This window comes from Trichosurus vulpecula, chromosome 6 (assembly GCF_011100635.1).
Source record: "Trichosurus vulpecula isolate mTriVul1 chromosome 6, mTriVul1.pri, whole genome shotgun sequence".
NCBI lineage: Eukaryota > Metazoa > Chordata > Mammalia > Diprotodontia > Phalangeridae > Trichosurus > Trichosurus vulpecula.
The window spans coordinates 226,557,871-226,563,893 of NC_050578.1; positions in this window are offsets into that span (position 1 = coordinate 226,557,871).

Here is a 6,023-nt window from a genome sequence, read left to right on the forward strand (position 1 = left end):
GCACAATTAACTGCATTCCCATGCCAGCTTTTTCCCAAACTGCCTTTCCAGCTGTTTGCCACCATAAAAAGTGCTGCTATGGGGGCTTCAGTACTTGTATGAACGTTCCCTCTGTGTATGACCTTACTGCAGTGAATGCCTCTAATTGCATGGCTGGGTCTAAGGGTGCATATGGTGACTTTTCCAGCATGGTTCTGAATTGTTTTTTAAAACAGCTGGACCAGCAGTGTATTGGTGTGCCTACTACTCCCACAACCTCTAAAACATACCCTTTGCTTGCCATCTGTCAATCCTGAAACCAAATCTTAACGCTATCTACAACTTTCATATAGCTTTTATTTCTATTCTTTTGAAAATTGCAAGTTTGTATTCTTTGACCACTTTTCTCCTGGGTAATGTCTTTTTTTTTTTTTTTACCCCATTCCTCTTTATTTTTATTTTTTTTAACTTAAATAAAACAAGCATGCCCATAACAAAGTAGAATAGAAAAAATAGGATTGCACCTGAAACTGCACATCTATCATGTACAACCTTCTATTCCTTTTAAATATACAAGAAAATTATGTACCCTTTTCCCCTTTTACCCCTTCAGATGGCCACCCTTATACACAAATATGTGTATAAATGTCATTTCTTTCTCTGGGTGTGTTACTATCTTAATAGTTAATTTGGGTATTTATAATAGAATGACTTGTTCACTCAAAGTTGTTCTTAAAACAGTATTTTCACTATATATGTTCTCTTGGTTCTCATTTTGCTCATCATTTTGTGCAAGCCTTTCCAGGTTTTTCTGAAATCATCCCTGGTTGTCATTTCTTAATAGCACATATACCCCAACTTGTTTAGTCATTCCCCAGGTAATGGGTACCCCCACAATTTCCAGCTCTTTACCACCACAGAGAGAGCTGCTATATTTTAGAACATACAGGTTCTTTCCCTTTTTCCCTAATCATCTCAGCAAACAGACCTAATAGTGGCTGGGTCAGAGGGTATGTAGGATGTTTATTAACTCTGGGCATAATTCTAAATCTTTGTCCAAACAGTTGGATCAGTTCACAGATCCCCCAACAATTTTTCCCCATCTCTTCCAACATTTGTTGCTTTCCCCTTCTATCATTTTAGCTAATCTGATAGGTGTAAAATGGTATTTCAAGGTTTTAATTTGTATTTCTCTAATCAATTATTTAGTGCATTTTTCATCACTGTAAATTGTGATTTCATCAGAAAACTTCATATACTTTGACCATTTATCAATTGGGGGTTGACTCATTCTTACAGATTTAAGAAAAGTCCTTTAATATTTGAGATATGAGACCTTTGAACTGTCTATGAACCCCCGCCCCCAAGTTTTCTGCTTTCTTCTGATCCTGGCAATGTTTCAGTTGTACAAAAACTTGGTGTAATGTAATCAAAATTACCCATTTTATACCTCACAGTGCCTTCTCTCATTTGTTCATGTTTTTTTTTAATCACCTCTGTCTCAGGTTCAGATTTCTACCATTAGCCATAATTGAGATAGGCATTTCTTTCTGAACTTTCTCCATTCTGATGGGACATTTTAAATTTATGTGCATATTCATTTGGGACTTACTGTGGCGTAAATTGTCAAAAATGGGGCTAAATCTGTTTTCTTCAAAATGGCTTCAGTTTTTCCAGCAGTTTCTGTTGAACAGGAAGTCATCTCAATAGTCTGTGTTCTTGGCTTTATTCAGGGTGGTACAGTTGATAGACCACCAGGCCTGGAGTTAGGAAGATGAGTTCAAATTCAGTCTCGCTCACTAGCTTGGGTGACCCAGAGCAAATCAATCTGTTGGCCTCATTTCTTCATCTGTAAAAGGGGGTAATCAGTATCTTCCAGAGTTGTTGGGAGACTCAAATGAGAGAAATATGTGCCTTGGCATATAGTAAGTCCTATATAAAGTGTCTGTTCCCCTCTCTTCTTTTCCTGTAAAACCACAGGTTATATGACATTGTTTCTGGGAGGTATTTTTAGGTTATTCAAAGATTTAAACAGGTTGGAAAAGGCTGAGAAAATGTAACACTCAGATCAGGGGACAGGGAACGAGTAGGCCAGTCTAGCTTGAGCTACTGATGGGAGGCGAGTAAAAGTGGGAGGTACATAGGACCAGGTTATGGGTGGTCTGGGACATTAGGCCAAGCTGTTCCAACTTCACTTTGGGGAAAGACTGGGATAGAGTTCAGTAGTATCTGAACCAGAGTGGTAGAAGAGAAAATTGATGCAAGCACATTCTAAGAGTTGGGCAAAAAATGATTTGTCGCTCTCCGGTAGTCACAGTCTAATGGCAGGGGGCGACAACATAGAAACAAGATATATGGAGGTTAAATTGAAAATAATCCGCAGAGGGAAGGCACTTACATTAAGAGAATCACGAAAGGTAAAGAAAGTGGAGTTTTACCTGCAGCTTGAAGGAAGTCAGGAGATAAGAGATGAGAAAGAATTTCAGGCATGGGGGATCAATGAAAATGCACAGTTAGGAGTAGGGGTGAAGAAAGGCAAGGAGGCTGGTGTCACTAGAGGGCAGAGTTGGGGTTTGGAGAAATCTAAGAAGATTGTAAAGGTAGTTGAGGACCAAAGTAAAGAGACTTTGAATACCCAGCAGGATTCTCTATTTGATCCTGGAGGTAGTCAGGAACAACTATAGTTCAGTGAATAGGGGGAGAAGGTTGAGATGGTCAGACCCGTTCTTTAGGAGAACTCGTGACCCCATTTGTCCAAGAAAACCCCAAAAGGGGTCATGAAGATGGATGCAACTGAAACGACTCAACTGCCTACTGGGTAACTTCAGTCCTGGTGGTATTTCAAACTCAACATTTCCCTCCAAAACCAGTTCTTGACTTCCTTATTTCTTCCATTAGTGCCACCACCACTCGTAGTCAAACCTGTTACCCTATTTTTTCTATTATCCAGTAACCTCTGATCCATGTTTCTCAATGTTGGCCCTCCACCGTTCTAGGTTCTCAGTATTTATTGCTACTGTAATCCCCTTCTAACTTTGACTTCTCCAATCCATCCTCCTCCCCAAAGTCAGGACCTTACCTCCTCTTCTGACCTAACCTGGTTTATTAGTTTGCCTGCTTTACCTCTCCCTGCTCTGTCCCTTCTCCAGTCCTGCCAGAGCGCCTTGTATGGGGCAGAAACTACATATGATGCAAGGGGCAATTGTGCCTTTGACCAATGTAATTTTCAATATAAGGTTTGTACAAGATCATCCACTGAGTATGAAAACACTTAATTTCTAATTGTTCTTTTTACCTAACAAGAAAAACTGAACAATGTTTAGCATACAGATTGACACTGGTACCTCTACTCTTTCTGCTGGCTGGTCACATCATGTAAGAACAGTGTGCGAGAAATCTCCAAGAGAAGAACAGGAAGGAATTCCCTCAGGCAGGCCAGTGGATTGAGATGGAGCAATGGACTCAAGAAAACTTGAGGTCGATCCCTACCTCCCAAACTATGTAGCTATGTGATCCTGCGGAAGTTACTTAACCTTTCTCAGCCTTGGTCCCCCCCACTCTGAAAAATGGGGGTGATGGCACCTATATCATAAGACTGCTGTGAGGCTCAAATGATATATACATACACACGCACGCACACACACACATATATATATATATGTACATATATAAAGTGTCTGCAAACAAGGCCCTATATAAAAGTAATCATTTGTCCCTAACATAGATTGAAAGTAGCACTTTATTTTCAATGTATTGTGACGTATTGTATTATAGTATACATGTGCCCAGCTCATTTATAGATATTATCAAGTTTAAACTAACAATTACAAAATGGACAGCTCGCTTAAAAAGATCTATGCAAAAAAATTACAAATTGAAGAAAATATTAATAAGTGAATACAAATGAAAAAGAAAAGGGTACAGCTGAAAGCTGTACTTTCAATTTTTTGTCAACCACATTTCGGTAAAACAACAATCATAACTTACAAAAAGTTGGGCAAAAATAATCTGAAATTATCAGGCAGCTTATTTTAATATGGATTTCTATTCATAACTGCTGACAAACTCACCCTAAGTGTATCTTGTGCATTGGTGATATTAGCTGATAGTATGAGGCAAAACATAAGATACCTTCAAAATGTAGCTGTTGCCTATAAAAATCTCTACATGCTTTAACTTTAGAAACAATTTTCTAGCTTGTTTAAAAAACTCCTAAGTTCCAGTAGGTCTTAAACCATTTGTTCAAAACATAACACAATTAGTATATAATAACTGATACCAAGTAAAATGCAACTTTATTAGACACATTTCAGTTAAAAACCTTTACATATTGGTAAATGAATTTGAAAAATGAATACCAGAATTTATACATAGTGAATAATGCACTTTTTCACATAGAGCTATACATCAACCAGCAAGAATTTATGAAGGGCCTACTCTTCATCAGGCAATGTTCTGGGTACTGAGAATATTAAGACAAAGGAACAACTATTTTCAAGGAGCTTACAATCTACTGAAGTGGGTTTGATACTAGAGGCAATAGTTTATTGAGTAAGTGACTTGACCAAATCTGTGTTTAAGGAAAATCACTTTGGACCAAATTAGCAAGCCATTGTAAGCATCTTTGCTAAAGGTGATAAAGGACTGGTGAAGGTTGTACTTTGTGACCAGAGAAGGGGCAGGGAATGGGAAAGATGGAGAAGTAGAGAATTTGCAAGGACTGAATATGGGGAATAAGGGAAAGTAAGGAGTCCAGGAAAATGCCGAGGAGACTATGGAAGAACGATAGTGCCTCTGAAAGAAAACTGAAGTTTGGAAGAAGACGGGTATTGAAAGGAAAGATGAGTTCTATTCTGGCCATGTTTCATGTCTCTGGGATAGCCATTTGAAATATGCAACTGAAATTTGGGAGAGAGACTACTATGATCCGGCTATACAAATCCATGAGTCCCCTGTATAAAGATGCTAATTAAACCCCATCATGGGTGTTAAATCAGGTCATCAAGAGAGTATATATAGAGAAGGCCCAGGTCAGAGTCTTGGGGAACATTCCAGATACAGAATTATGCGATGCAGATGATGGAGACTAAGAAGGAGTAGGCAGGTACAAAAAGAACCAGCGCAAAGTAGAGTTGCCAGCAAACAGAGTACTCATGAGAAAGTGGACAATAAACTGTCACATACAACAGTGAATGAGGATGAAGAATGAAAGAAGGCCGTAAGATGTGGCAATTAAGAGATCATCTGTAACACTGGAGAGAGCAGTTTCAGTTAAATGACGTCTTAAACCAGACTGAAAAAGGGTGGAAAAGAGAGGAAATACAGATAACTTCTACTAGAATTCTGGCTGAGAGAAATAAGAACAATGGCTGAGATGGCGGAGTCAAGTGAAGTTTTTCTAAGGATGAAGGAGACAGGCATATTAGAAGGCAGTAAAGGGAAAGGAACCTATAAGGAGGTGAAGATTAGAGATGGGAAAGATGATTGAGATTAAACTTTGCTGTATCTACTGACAAGGTATTAGAAGACACCCTGTTTTCCAGAGTTAAAGCCCAGCAAGCAAGCTGTGCCCTGAGCTTGGCATAACAACAATCCTCTGTGCTCACCCTCTGGCAAAAATCACACAACTATTGTATTGCTCTGACCAGCACCAGGTATTCTCCGAGCTTGGACAAGTAACTCTGTTGCATCGCGAATCCCTGCTACGAATCAAACTTGTCTCACTGCTGCCGTTACCCCTCATTGTCAGGGCTACAGCTCATTACATAGCCACAGGTGTAGGTACTGAGAGCTCCTCACACTACCTCAGGTCCCCCTACTAGGAGCACGGCCCCAGCTCATATCTGCCTCCTCACTTGCAAGCCTTTTCCCTCACTTTGAAATTTAACTTCTGTTCAATTCCTGACTCTCCTGTCTCTAGCCTGCTCTGTTCGGCTCCGGCCACCCACAGGTGAGAGTCTGGTTACATCCAGTTGACATTAAATATTTTTGTGTGATCTTTTTCAGCTGTACAGCCATTAAAATCTTGGAATAAAACCTCTGAA